General features: G+C 46.2%; 1 long non-coding RNA gene across 1 annotated transcript; it reads left to right on the top strand.

Annotated features, from left to right (window-relative positions):
- Positions 1-5,668: 5,668 nt before the first annotated feature.
- Positions 5,669-7,685, top strand: LOC134807386 (uncharacterized). Its single transcript, XR_010147687.1, has 2 exons — positions 5,669-6,948; positions 7,475-7,685. It is a non-coding gene; the product is annotated as an uncharacterized LOC134807386 (long non-coding RNA).
- Positions 7,686-12,885: the final 5,200 nt, after the last annotated feature.

The raw sequence follows: 12,885 nt of genomic DNA, 5'->3' as shown, positions 1-12,885 counted from the left end.
GTCCTCTAAGGGGAGGCAGAAAAAGATGTCACACATTATCCCAAGACAAAATATGCAACCTACTTATATTCATTTAGCCAACAAATATGCATTGAATGCCGCCGATGCGCCAGTCATTATTCTAGGCACCGGACAACCAGCAAACAGCTTTTGTGCAGCCGTGTGCCCGACTCTGCCTCACACTGAGGGGGACACCTGGAGGTGAGCAGAACAGGGTCCCTGGCCCTGGGGGGCTCACAGTACACTGAGGGGGGGGGGGATGATTCCTCCTTGCATGAGATCTTAGTGCCTTTAACTTATTCATGTAGTGTCATTTAACCCACCCCACCCCAGTTCCATTATGAAAGCGATTCATGCTTATTTCAGAACTTTCTTGACTGCTAAACCTGTGGTCTCCATCCAGAATTGGGGATTGAGACTTGGGGACCGAGACGAGTCTGGGGAGGAGGGGCAGAGCAGGTGCTGGAGGGTGCAGGGCCCTGGTCTGCTCTGTCCAGGGGCCTCCTGCCAGGTGGCCTGCCAGTTTGGGGCTGAGTTTGCAGCTACTGGGGTTAGGGGCAGAGAGTCAGGAGGCCTGAGCAGTCTCATCAGCACAGCCAGCTGTGGGCAGCTGCAGCCTTGGAGTGGTCTCTCACCCCACCCTTAGAGACTCGAAAACCTCACAAGGAAAGAGCCAGTTCAAGCGTTTGTCTCAAACGACTCCACAGCCTAACTGTTACCTGTGGACCCCAGCCCTGCGAGTCTAGCCACCTCCCTTTCCTCTCCACAGGGGGATGCAGGCCCTTCAGGGCTTTCCTGGAAGAGGCCTGGAACATGCTAAGGAGGAGGGGGAAGTCCCCTTGGAGGGTGTCCTGGGGCCTCCTCCTTCCCTCTCAAGGTGCCCTCAGGGTAGTGGCCCCCAGCATGGTCTGGCCCAGGCCTATACCCCTCTGGCCCCTGGTGCTGGCCTGGTGGGAGGGATGTATGCTTGGGAATCAGACAAGCCTAGGTTTGAATCCTGGCTTTTTGACCGACTACTGGGTGATGTGGGGCAAATAATTGAGCTTGTTTTGGGAGACATGGGTAATGACAATCCTCTGCTTAGAGAGGAGTTGTGCTGAAGGTTTGATGGAGCAACGGAGTCAAGCACTTAACATCAGGCACAGAATAACCGTGCAATAGCTGGTGCTGCAGTAAATGCAACTTCCTCATCCTGCTCACCTCCAGGCCACACTCTATTAATGAGACCGCCACAGCTGGCCAAGGGTAGACCCCCAGGTCTCCCCTGCCCCAGCTGCTCTCGCTCCTGCATACCAGGCCAGTAAGGCTGCTGCGGCCACTTTGATACCTACCCCCACTAGAAGCACAGGAACCTATGGGGAAACACCTTGACAAACCCACCAGGCACCTGGAGGTTTACTGGATGGCTTTAGGAAAGGGCCAATGAGGCCAAACAGAGCAACGAGGCACCAAAAGGAAGTGAGATGCAGGGTGGGCAGGGTTCCAAGAGGGTCTGGAAGCGTCTGAGATGCTCTCAGACCTCACCTGAGGGCTGCTTGGTTTAGCGCTGACTCCAGAACCCCTGGGGGCCTCAGTGTCTCCCAGAACTTGGTTCTTAATATGAACCCTGGGCCGGGTGCGGTGGCTCATGCCTGTAATCCCAGCACTTTGGGAGGCTGAGGCAGGCGGATCATGAGGTGAAGAGATCAAGACCTTCCTGGCCAATATGGTGAAACTCCGTCTCTACTAAAAATACAAAAAATTAGCCGGGCGTGGTGGCGGGCTCCTGTAATCCCAGCTACTTGGGAGGCTGAGGCAGGAGAATCGCTTGAACCCAGGAGGCGGAGGTTGCAGTGAGCCAAGATCACGCCATTGCACCACTCCAGCCTGGGCAAAAAGAGTGAAACTCTGTCTCAAAAAAAAAATATATATATATATTAATAAATATATATTCCTATATATATTCCTATATATATTCCTATATATATTCCTATATATTCCTATATATTCATATATATATTCATATATATTCCTATATATATTCATATATATTCATATATAATCATATATATTCATATATAATCATATATATTCATATATACTCATATAGATATTCATATATATCCATATATTCATATATATTCATATATTCATATAGATATTCATATATAGATATTCATATAGATATATTCATATATATATATGAATATATATATGAATATATATATGTATGAATCCTGGATTAGACCCGTGCACCTCTCCCACCACCCTTAGAGCCATCCTGCAGGTCTCTGAGGGTCCTGCCACAGTCCTTGTCCTCCTGGATGAGGAATGCCTTCTTTTTCTTGTACCAAGATGTCTCATCAGTCCCCTGGGTCTGGCAGATGTCTCTTGGTAGTAACTTTGCTTTTGGCTGCTGCAGTGAACTGAATGTTTGTGTCCCCCTAAATTCCTATGTTGCAATTCTAATCTGTAAGGTGATGGCATTAGGAGAGAAGGCATTTGGGAGGTGGGAGGTGATCAGGTCATGAAGGGGGAGCCCTCAGGAATGAGATTAGTGTCCTTATAAAAGAGGCCCCACAGAAATCCCTTGCCCCTTCCACATGCGAGGACACAGAGAGAAGGTGCCATTTATGAACCAGGAAGTGGGCCCTCACCAGACACAGGATATGCTAGTGCCTTGCTCTTAGACTTCCCAGCCTCCAGGACTATGAGGAATAAATGTCTGTTGTTTGTAATCCACCCAGTTTTTGGTGTCTCGTTATAGTAGCCCAAAAGATCTAAGACACTTTCCCAGCCTCTGAAGCTCTCCTGTTTTGTTTCGAAAGTGTCTCGCTGATGAGTTTTGGTGGGAGTCAGAGGCTGCCTCCATTACAGACACTAACAACTCCAGTCGCCTGCCTTCTAGCCTCCCTTACCTCCAGCATGGGACATGGGACCTATGCTCAGCAAATCAGATGTAATTGCCCCAGACTGGTGTAAAGAAACAGAGACAGTGGAGAATCTTTTCTGGGGTGGGCAGGAACAGTGCGGCAGCAACAGGCAGCTTGCGGCCAGGCTAGAGCCTCAGGCCAGGGACAAGGCGTGGCAGTGGCTGGTGGGCAAACTGGGCTGTCCCCATCCTGGCTCAGTGGTGACAGCACAGCCGTCCCCATCACTCTAGTTCTGTGGCATGAGCATGGCCATGTTTCTCCCTCGGCTCCCCTTATTCTTGTTTATTTTCCAAACCAAGTACTCCAGCTTTCCTAGACATTTCCTCGAAATTCCTGGAAATATGTCAGTAAGTTCATCTTCTGATTACGTCTTCCAGAGTAGGTTTCTGTGGCTAGCAATTAAAAACCTTGATTGAGGCCAGGCGTGATGGATCACGCCTGTAATCCCAGCACTTTGGGAGACTGAGGTGGGTGAATCACCTGAGATAGGGAGTTCGAGACCAGCCTGGCCAACATGGTGAAACCCCCGTCTCTACTAAAAATACAAAAATTAACTAGGTGTGGTGGCACACGCCTGTAATCCCAGCTACTCAGGAGGCTGAGGCAGGAAAATTGCTTGAACCCAGGAGGTGGAGGTTGCAGTGAGCTGAGATCACGCCATTGCACTCCAGCCTGGGTGAAAGAGCAAGACTCTGTCTCAAAAACAAACAAACAAACACACACATCACTTTGATTGACACACCCCTTCCCTCTTAGGGATGTTTATCTTGCTTTGGGCCTTGGAAGACACACCCTCATCTCTGGCCTGTTCCAGTTGGTCAATTGGTTTGTCTGAGGTACACTTATTAGTCCTCATTAGGGTTGGTCCCATCTTCCAAGGAAAGCAGCCTTCCTCCTGTTCTGAGCTAGCATGTGGACTTAGTCCCCTGTGGCCAGTCAGTCCTCTGCTCCTCTCCAGCGGTTGAGCTGATTGGGGACCTGGGCAACAGCCTCTACCTGCCCTTCTCAGAGATTCTCTAACAGCTGGTCTCAGATCTCTCATGAGGTCCTGAGTTCAAGCAAAACACTCTGGTTTGGTTTGGGGAATCTGTTTATTTATGGGAAGATGTCCAAGATATTTTATGAAAAAAAAAAAAGCAAGGTTTCAACTATTATGTACTTTACAACCCGGTCAAGGAACACACGTGCATATTTGTATGTGAACGTGTAAGGAAGTGAAAATCCTGTTAGCTTAACAGTTAGACCTAGAATATCTCTGAAAGAGAAAATGTCATTGACAGTGCATGCTAGCTGTTGACGAGGACACCCAGAGGAACTGGCTGGAAAGAGACCACAAGACAGAGAGATGGAGTCAATTGTTCCGTGCATTCCCTGCACTGGCATTTGAGGTGGTAATGAAGAGTAGGAAAGGAGGGGAGGTCACAGAAGGGAAAACAGGGAATACATGAGGAGGTGAAAGCCCCCTACAAATGATGGCCAATAAGAAATGCCCAGTGGCAACGGTTGTAGAGCTTTTCAATGCAAGGATGGCAATTCATTGCTGACTGCAATGCTGGTAGTGTGAGGTGCTTTTAAAAACCACCTTATATTACCATATTGACTCATGTAATTCTCATGATCGACCATCACATCAAAGACACAATAGATGAGGAAGAGGCACTTCAGAATGGTGAGGTACATTACCTAGCAAGCGGTGGAATGGGATTTTTTTTTTTTTTTTTTTTTACCAGCGCTTTGGGAGGCTGAGGCGGGCGGATCACTTGAGGTCAGGAGTTCAAGACCAGCCTGGCCAACATGGAGAACCCCCCTCCTCTATTAAAAATACAAAAATTGGCTGGGCTTTGTGGTGCGTGCTTGCAATCTCAGCTACTAGGGAGGCTGAGGCAGGAGAATTGCCTGAACTCGGGAGATGGAGATTTCAGTGAGCCGAGATCATGCCACTGCCAGCCTGGGTGACAGAGTGAGACTCTGTCTCCAAAAAAAAAAAAGAAGAGAAAGAAAAAAATATGCCATTTTAGGCCAGGTGTGGTGGCTCACACCTGTAATCCCAGCACTTTGGGAGGCTGAGACAGGTGGATTGCTTGAGCCTAGGAGTTCGAGACCAGCCTGGCAACATGGCGAAACCTTGTCTCTACAAAAAATACAAAAATTAGCCAAGTGTGGTGGTGCACACCTGTGGTCCAAGCTACTCGAGAGACTGAGGTGGGAGGATTGCTTGAGCCCAGGAGGTTGAGGCTGGGGTGAGTTGAGATCATGCCACTGCACTCCAGCCTGGGCAACAGAGGAAGACCCTGTCTCAAAAAAAAAAAAAAAAAAAAAAAAAGACGAAGAAAAGAAAAAAACGCCACCATTTTAGTATTACTTTTATAACATAAAATTTACCATTTAAACTATTTATAGGTGTTCAAGTCAGTGGCATTAATTACATTTACAATGTTGTGCAACCACCGCCACCACTATTTCTGAAAATCTTTTCATCACCCCAAACAGAAAACTCTATCCATTAAGCAATTGTGAAAACTGCCACTATGAATGTGGGTGTACACATATCTTTCCAGTCCTTGCTCTCAATTCTTCTGAGCAAATATCCAGAAGTGGAATTGCTGGGTCACACGGTAATTCTATATTTAAATTTTGGAGGAACCGCCAAACTGTTTTTTTATAGTAGTGGCACCATTTCACATTCCCACTGGTGACGCCCAGGGTTCCAATTTCTTCACAGCCTCTTCCAACGCTTGTTGTTTTCTGTTATTTTTTGGTTTTGTTTTATTTTGTTTTTAACAATAGTCATCCTGAGAGTAGTACTTTTAAAACCAGAAATAAGTAAGAAAAGAAATATTCCCCAGAGCTTCTCCAGGCTACAGTCTATGCCACCAGGAAAGACTGAATCATTGAGACCCATAGGAAAGCGTGTGCTGGGAGGTCCCCGTGGGCACCAGGGAGGTGTGTTTGAACTCCAGCCCAGCCCACATTAGCTTACCCAACAGTCCCCCAGAGCCAGCACAATTTCAGGCCATAATCTCCCTGGTCACCACTGGCTCCTCAGGTGACTTGGAAGTAGATGACTCCTCTGTGGGCGTGGGTTAGTGCCTCAAAGGCATGCTGACCAGCACTGGTTTGGGCCAGGCTGAGATGCTAGCCACACTCCTATGCCCATCCCCAAGTTCAAAGGTCAGAAGTCCCCTGAGAACATCCAGGGTCACTACCCCTGAGGTCTCTGGTGTACTACGTGGCCCTGATTAGGGCAAAGGGAAGTGATCTGAGGGCCACTCTCTTCCTGTACATACAGGGCCTTGCTGCTCTTGAGGGATTGTCCTGGCAGGATCAAAAGCAGCTCCTGCATGGGGATGCCCTGTCCTCCTGCTGTTATCATAGTATGCCCTGTGCTCCCAGGAGGAGGCCGAGGTATGTCCTGGGGACAGAAACAACAAGCTTAGGGTTATTTGGGCACTCCCTTGTCTCCTGTCTGAGAGCGTGCAGGGTGGAGTCATGCTATCTTGCTGTGTGATGACAAGTAGCTGACAATGCAGGGGCACAATAAAAACCCCCGAATGGCCCACATCTGAGGAGCGAGGGTTTGGTGAGCTGCTGGTTCTGAGATAATGGATTAGTGATATGGGAACAAAAGACCTAGGACCTGGAATCATAAGATCACAGGGCATTAGGGTTGGAGGGAACAACCTTGTCTCTCAGCCCTAATTCCTTTGATATCATTTAACGAATGATCTTAACTCTAGGCTAACAGCCCTCGAGCTCAGGCACACCATTTGTTTGTTCATCATTGTAATTGCAGGATGTGGTAGCTAGCCCTCACAATGGTGGCTGATGTGTGATCAATAGGCTATGTCATGGTATTTCACTTCTAAGTCTAGGTCATAAAGGGCATTGTGGCACCTACCTTGATTTCTCTCGGATCACTCATTCTGAGGGAAGATAGCTGCCATGTTGGGAGGACGTGCAAGCAGCCCTGTGAAGAGGTCAACACAGGGGGGAACTGAAGCCCCTTCCGAACAGCTAGCACCAACTTGCCAGACAGGTAAAGTGATCCAACTTGGAAACAGATCCTCCAGCCTCAGCCAAGCCTTCAGATGCAACCTCATGACAGACTCTGAACCAGAAACACACAGCCAAGCTGCTGACCCACAGACTTTGTGAGAGATCATAAACATTTACTGTTGTTCTAAGACACTATTTTAGGGTGCTTTGTTGTACAACAATAGCTTACTGAAAATACAGAGAGCCTAGCACAGTGCCTGCATGTGGTCATCACTCAATGGTTGAGCGAGTGAATCTTGCTTAGTATTGAACACTCCCACTGACAGCTAACTGTACCATCTCTCAAAACAATTCATTCTATCTTTGGGCAATTCTGTTAAAGATTATTAGAATTAAATTGGATCTTTCTCAATACAGCTTCCACATTTTGGTCTTATTTTTACTGCTCTTTCAAAAATCATTAAACTGGAATCTTTCTTAACATAGCTTCTACACTTTGATCTTACTTTTATTTCTCTTTCGAACCATAGAATAATTATTCCTTTATACATGCATTCTACGTACAGGAAATCTTCCCACAGACTCATTCATGGAACCCCAAACCATATGGAGAAAATTGAGCCAGAGATGTGTTATACTTCACAGCTGCCTTGGGTTGAAGAATCTTGGCTGGTTTCTGAAAGGGCAGAAGTCTTGTCTATGTTTATTCTTGAACAGTCAGTGCCTAGCATGATGACTAGAACTTAGTAGGTATTCAATAAATATTTGTTGACTGAATGAATTTAACAAATCTTTTTATCTTCGCTGAGTTGTATGAGATATATATTTTTTGTATATTTATATCTATATTTATATCTATATTTATATAAAAATATATATAATATATTATATAAATATATATAATATATTTATATATTAATATATTTATATATAAATATATAGTATATATTTATATTATATATTTATATATAAATATATATAATATATAAATATGTATAATATATATAATATATATTTATATATATATTATATATATATAAATATATATATCTTTTCCAGATAATGCTGAATTGTTTTTCAAGGTGATTGTACCACTTTATCTCTTCCAATCAAAGGACCTTCCTGGACGGATCCTCTCATTTTCTTTTTTTTCTTTTTTCTTTTTCTTTTTTTGTTTTTGAGATGAAGTTTTTGCTCTTGTTGCCCAGGCTGGAGTTCAATGGCGCAATCTCGGCTCACTGCAACCTCTGCCTCCCGGGTTCAAGCAATTCTTCTGCCTCAGCCTCCTGAGTAGCTGGGATTACAGGCGACTGCCACCACGTCCGGCTAATTTTTGTATATTTAGTAGAGATGGGGTTTCACCATGTGGACCAGGCTGGTCTTGAACTTCTGACCTCAGGTGATCTACCCGCCTTGGCCTCCCAAAGTGCTGGGATTACAGGCGGGAGCCACTGCGCCCGGCGTGGATCCTCTCATCTTCTTATCTTTGTTCTTACTTCAATCTCTACATGCTCCCCCTTTCTGAACTATTTCTTTACTCTCTATTTAGTTTTTATTTCTACTATCTTTTTTTTTAATTTCTAAGAGTTTTTATTATTGTTATTCTGTGAATGTCTTTTTATACTATCTTGTTCTTGTTTAATCAATGTAATCTTTTCATTCTCTGATGTTATTAATGGCATTTTTCAATGTTCTTCTTTCTGCATATTCTCAATTTTCTCTAACTTCCTTTTTAAATATTTGTTTGTTTTGGGTCTCTATCTTTCATGTTTCATGTTAGAATCTTTCCTCAAATGACTGGTAATCCTTGGTTGCTTAAGTTTAAGAGTGGGAGATTTGGGCCGGGAGCGGTGGCTCACGCCTGTAATCCCAGCACTTTGGGAGGCCAAGGTGGGCGGATCACGAGGTCAGGAGATCGAGACCATCCTGGCTAACACGGTGAAACCCTGTCTCCACTAAATATACAAAAAATTAGCCAGGCATGGTGGCAGGTGCCTCTAGTCCCAGTTACTCAGGAGGCTGAGGCAGGAGAATGACATGAACCCGGGAGGCAGAGCTTGCAGTGAGCCGAGATCGCACCACTGCACTCCAGCCTGGGCGACAGAGCGAGACTCTGTCTCAAAAAGAAAAAAGAAAAGAATGGGAGATTTTAAAGGTGATTTGAAGCTCCAATACGTGGGTAGTACTTATTGACTATGAATGTCACTGCAGGGTGATCCACTGAGATGTTTAGCTGGGGAACCCCATTGTGAAAATCTTTGGGTCTTACCTCTTGAGCTGGTCATATTCCCCTAAGAAATGTCTTTCATTCTTCTGCCTAGAGGGTAAAGGCCTGAATACCAGTGTCCCTGGGGCCAAGTGGAAGAAGCAGGAGGGTGATTCAGCATTTCAGAGGGTATACTTTGATTTAATCCTGTTGCTAGTACAGGTCTCCTGCCCTCAACTCTGCCTGACGTTCAAGAGAATAAACTTCCAGTCTTCTACTAAGGTGAGACAGGGAAGCTAAAGCTCTAACTGCTCCTTAAATAGTTTCAACCAATCTTTCATGTTTTATGACAGCCTCCTCCGTCACCTTTACTTTCAGTAGAAACTGGTGTCCCAATTCAGGACAGTCATATATGGCTGTGCAAGCTGTGCACTGCATCATTCTGAGGCCGCCTCCCTCACAGGGTAGACATGACAGATTTGTATATTTATCATGTCAAATTTCTGGCAGACGGCTGTAGAGTGTCTTGAGAAAGGGGAGGCTGTTTCTATTGCACACACAGGTGCAGCGTGGGCTGGCAGGAGCCCTACTAACATCTCTTCACCTTTTGAGAATCCAGCGGTGTAAGTCAGGCTGGAACTCATCTTTTCTCACTGCCAGCTCATGACCAGCATTCCCAAGGCCTGCTAAATCAGTTACAACTGGTCAATTTGCTTTCTAACATCCAAAATTGTGCTGTGGTCTTTTCTTTCTTTTCCCGATCCCGTCTCTCTTTTTTTTTGTTTTGTTTTGTTTTTTGAGACAGGGTCTCACTCTGTCGCCCAGGCTGGAGTTCAGTGGCACAATCAGGGCTCACGGCAGCTTCTACCTCCCAGGCTCAAGTGATCCTCACACCTCAGCCCCCTGAGTAGCTGGAACTACAGGTCTGCCATGCCTGGCTGATTTTTTGTATTTTTTCAGTAGAGACAGGGTTTCGCCATGTTGCCCAGGCTAGTCTCAAACTCCTGGACTCAAGCGATCTGCCCACCTTGGCCTCCCAAAGTGCTAGGATTACAGGTGTAAGCCACAGTGCCTGGCTACATCTTTTCCCAAACATTTCTTCATTATAGTTTCAGGAGGATTTCAGGAAAAAAAGTGAAATTAGATGCATGCATTCAATCTTCAATGTTTGTCTGGAAGTCTATACAAGTAGCATTGACAGAAGATTGCTGAAAGCTTTATGGTACATTCATTCCTTTGGAGTCTAAGCCATTGGTTCCAACCTCCCCAGGAAGTCTCCAGTGTTATGGAAAAGGGTTTGTGAACAGGAATGTACTTGGACAGAAAATGTTCTTCCCTTTAAAAATGTATGTTAAGGCTGGGTGAGGTGGCTCACGCCTGTAATCCCAGCACTTTGGGAGGCCGAGGCAGGCGATTGCCTGAGGTCAGGAGTTGGCGACCAGCCTGGCCAACATGGCGAAACTCTGTCTCTACTAAAAATACAAAATTAGCCGGGCTTGGTGGCTTGTGCCTGTATCCCAGCTACTTAAGAGGCTGAGGCAGGAGAATTGTTTGAACCTGGGAGGTGGAGGTTGCAGTAAGCCGAGATTGTGCCACTGCACTCTTGCCTGGGTGACAGAGCAAGACTCCGTCTCAAAAATAAATAAATAAATACACAAATAATAAGAAAAAAATTATCTTAAGAAAATGATCATGGAATGCATGCATTTAGCTATGTGGATGTTCATCACAGTGTTGTTTACAGTAAAAAATTAAAACAAGCCAGGCACGGTGGCTCATGCCTGTTATTCCAGGACTTTGGGAGGCTGTGGTGGGCGGGTCACTTGAGGTCAGTAGTTCGAGAGCCTGGCAAACATGGTGAAACCCCGTCTCGCGTGTGACAGTCTCTACTAAAAATACAAAAATTAGCCAGGCATGGTGGTTCATGCCTGTAGTCCCAGCTATTCAGGAAGCTGAATCAGGAGAATGGCCTGAACCTCAGGAGGTGAAGGCTGCAGTGAGCCAAGATTGCACCACTGCACTCCAGCCTCGGCGACGGAACGAGACTCCATTTCAAGAAAAAATAAAAAATAAAAATAAAAGAAAGAAGGAAAAAAATATGTAATTGACTGAATCCCTCTCTTCGCGGGTTTTCACGAAACCCAAAACCAATGGTGAAGATCTGGCAACCTTGTCATCTGTTAGTGCTTCTGTGATTGTGCTCTTCATCGGGTCATGATTTTCTGCGATTATTTCTATTTTCCCCATCCTGTGGTCCTCTCTGCAAGCCCCTCTCTTTTATTACCATTTCAATTTTCATTTTCTGTAGCCTCAAATCTTTGGTGATGAAGAGGAGTACATATAAACAAAACCCAAACAAATAAATAATGAAAATCTTTATCTGGGGTTGGCACGCCATCACTATGTTGACTCAGAATGTGTCCGGTACATTCTGTGGCACTCAAGTCCACGTCACTGGTCCCACCCAGCTGTTGCACCACCGGCAGGCATTTTTGACACAAACATCTAGCAGTGGGGCATTTCTCGACCTGATGGATCATGGTCTGCGCAGGGTAAACAGGTTGTAGTGGCAAGCCTGAGGACCCGAGGACCTGCTGTCCTGGCTATCACTCAGAACTGGTTCTGCCTATGCAGGAGACAGGAGAAGAGGGAAACTGAGGGGGTTATGTTCGTGCTGGGACAAGGCATGGTGGGACAAGGAACGAGAGGTGATGACTTGGCAGCTGTGCCTCGGCTTGGCTGTTCTTTCCCTGGCTGGCCTTGAGTTACTGTTCTTGTACCCAGATCAGTTAACACATGGACCTGGTACCCCTATATTCCATCAGGCCTCTTTCTCCCAAATCCTAAACCCCCTGGGGTAAGGGGAAGAGCACCTGGCTTTTTACTTAGGACGGTGTTTTCTCCCAGTAGTTAAGTGTTGAGGCTCTTTGTGGTATGGGTCTGGTCTTAGGAGCAAAGTCCTCTCTTTGCTCCCAAGCAGGAGACAGTGTACTGAGCATGGACTTTGGAGTTAGATAGACCTGGAATTGGCCCAGGGCAAGACCTTGGGCAAGAATCTCTCTGAACTCCAGTTTCTCTGTAAATAAAATGAGGATAACAATTCCTACCTTAGAGTATTGACTTGAGTGTTACAGATAAGAAAGGTAAATACTGGGTACAAGGTAGGTCCATAGAGAGCTCATTGTCATTAAATCTTTTCAAACCCAGCTGGGCCAGATTCTGGAAGGCAGAGAGCCTTGTGGGCGTGCCCAGGCTGCTTCCCACCCCAACGCGCTAGCCACACTGAGCCCTGCATCATTTCCCCAACCCACCAGTTGAGGGTTTGTGTCTTATTCTCTCCAAGATGTGGCAGGGTGCCTGGCACACAATATGTGTCCCACCTCTCTGAGTCCCAACCAGGTTGGCCTCAGTGCCCATTGCTGCCTTCATCAGCTTTAGAGATGTGCGATGCATCGTTGATCTCTCTTCTGAACCCGCCATGCCTCACACTTCTGTCAGCCCTGGTCATAGCCCAAAACATAAGGCTCTCCAGCAAGGTCACTGCCTCCCACCCCACTCTTCTTTCTGCATTGTTCTTTGCTTATTCTCTCTATCCAACATCCCGAGAACTATTCCCTCCCAGTTTTCCCACTGCCTCTGGAACACACTCCTCTGCATCTTCAGCCTTCCTAGGTGCCTTCTTCCACTTCCTGTCCTCAACTGGGCTTGGCCTTGGCTCAGGCTGCCCTGCTCCCTGGCTTCCCCTCGGTCCTCCTGCGTGGAGGCTGCTGA

Source organism: Pan troglodytes, chromosome 9 (genome assembly GCF_028858775.2).
Source record: "Pan troglodytes isolate AG18354 chromosome 9, NHGRI_mPanTro3-v2.0_pri, whole genome shotgun sequence".
In the NCBI taxonomy this organism is placed as follows: domain Eukaryota; kingdom Metazoa; phylum Chordata; class Mammalia; order Primates; family Hominidae; genus Pan; species Pan troglodytes.
The sequence above is the reverse complement of the archived record's forward strand: the minus strand, read 5'-3'. Positions and strand labels throughout refer to the sequence as shown.